Source organism: Galeopterus variegatus, unplaced genomic scaffold (genome assembly GCF_000696425.1).
Source record: "Galeopterus variegatus unplaced genomic scaffold, G_variegatus-3.0.2 Scaffold1917, whole genome shotgun sequence".
NCBI classification, from domain to species: Eukaryota; Metazoa; Chordata; class Mammalia; order Dermoptera; family Cynocephalidae; genus Galeopterus; species Galeopterus variegatus.
In genome coordinates, this window is record NW_007728028.1 from 326,361 (window position 1) to 328,198 (window position 1,838).

Genomic DNA, 1,838 nt, shown 5'->3' on the forward strand with positions numbered 1-1,838 from the left:
GAGGGTTCGGATCCCACGTACAGACCGGCTCCCGCTCACTGGCTGAGCGAGGCGCTGGAGCAACGCCGAGGCTTGCGATCCCGTCGCCGGTCCCCGGTCCGGTACGGGGGCAACACTGAGGGTTGCGATCCGTTGCCGGACACGGAAAAAAGACAAAAAAAAAAAAGATAAAATGGGCAAAGAATGTTCGTTGCACAACAGTACGGGCGTACTTAATGCCATTGAACTGTATGCTTAAAAATGGTCAAAATGTTCAATTTTATGTTATGTACATTTAGCTACAATTAAAAAAATAAATGGACAAAAGATTTCAGGAGACATTTCTACAAAGATACACAAATGGCCAATAAGCACATGAGCCCTTCCCGTTGGCTGCAGCGTGGAGGCCGCAGGATGCCTGGGGTTACCATAAAAGAAGTGACCCAGCAGGAGCTCCTCAGGGCTCTGGCGGCCTTCCTCAAAAAGTCTAGGAAGCTGAAGGTCCCTGAATGGGTGGACACCATCAGGCTGGCCAAGCATAAAGAGCTTGCTCCTTATGATGACAACTGGTTTTACACACGAGCTGCTTCCACAGCACGGCACCTGTCCCTCCGAGGCAGCGCTGGGGTTGGCTCAATGACCAAGATCTATGGGGGTCATCAGAGAAATAGCGTCATGCTCAGCCACTTCAGCCAAGGCTCCAAGAGTTTGGTACACTGGATCCTCCAAGCCCTGGAGAGGCTGAAAATGGTGGAAAAGGACCAGGATGGGGGCCACAAACCTCAGGGACAGTGAGATCTGGACAGAATCACTGGACAGGCGGAAACTGCCAACAAGAGGCATTAGAACAAATGATGCTGGGTTAGTAAATTGCTTCATTCATAAAAATAAATAAATAAGCACATGAAAAGATACTTAACATTATTCATCATTAGGGAAATGCAAATCAAAACCACAGTGAATTACCACTTCACACCCACTAAGAAATCAGAACTCCCATGCATTGTTTGTGGTCATTTAAAATGGTGCAACTGCTTTGGGAAACAGTCTGGCAGTTCTTCAAAATGTTAAACACGGAATTGCTGTATAACCCAGCAATTCCACTCCTAGAGAGAAATGACAATATAGCTCCACTCAAAAATTTGTGTACAAATGTTCATAGCAGCATTGTTCATACTAGTCAGAAAGTGGATGGGCCGGCCCGGTGGCGCACTGCTACAGTGCGCCGCTTGGGAAGCGCGGCGGCGCTCCCGCCGAGGGTTCAGATCCCACATACAGACCGGCCACTCACCGGCTGAGCGAGGTGCGGGAGCAACACCGAGGGTTGCGATCCCGTAGCCGGTCCCTGTCCGGTACGGGCGCGACACTGAGGGTTGCGATCCGTTGCCGGTCACGAAAAAAAGACAAAAAAAAAGGAAAAAAAAAAAGAAAGTGGAAACAATCCAAATGTTCATCAAATGATAGACAGATAAACAAAATGTGATACATCCATACAATGTAATACTACTTGGCAATAAAAAAGTGAAGTACTGGGCCAAGCCCGTGGCGCACTCGGGAGAGTGCGGCGCTGGGAGCGCAGCAGTGCTCCTGCCACGGGTTCGGATCCTATATAGGGATGGCCGGTGTGCTCACTGGCTGAGCGCGGTGCAGCCGGTCTCAAAAAAAAAAAAAAAAAAAAAAAAGTGAAGTACTGATACGTACTACAACATGGATAAGCCTTGAAAAATTTTGCTAAATGAAAGAAGCTGACACAAAATGCCACATGTCGCATGATTCCATGTATATGAAATGTCCAAAATAGGAAAGAGACAGAAAGTAGATTACTAATTGTCAGGGACTGGGGAGAAGGGAAATGGGGA

At 47.9% G+C, this 1,838-nt stretch overlaps 1 pseudogene; it reads left to right on the forward strand.

The window, feature by feature from the left end:
- Positions 1–331: 331 nt before the first annotated feature.
- LOC103596033 lies at positions 332–872 on the forward strand (annotated as a pseudogene).
- Positions 873–1,838: the final 966 nt, after the last annotated feature.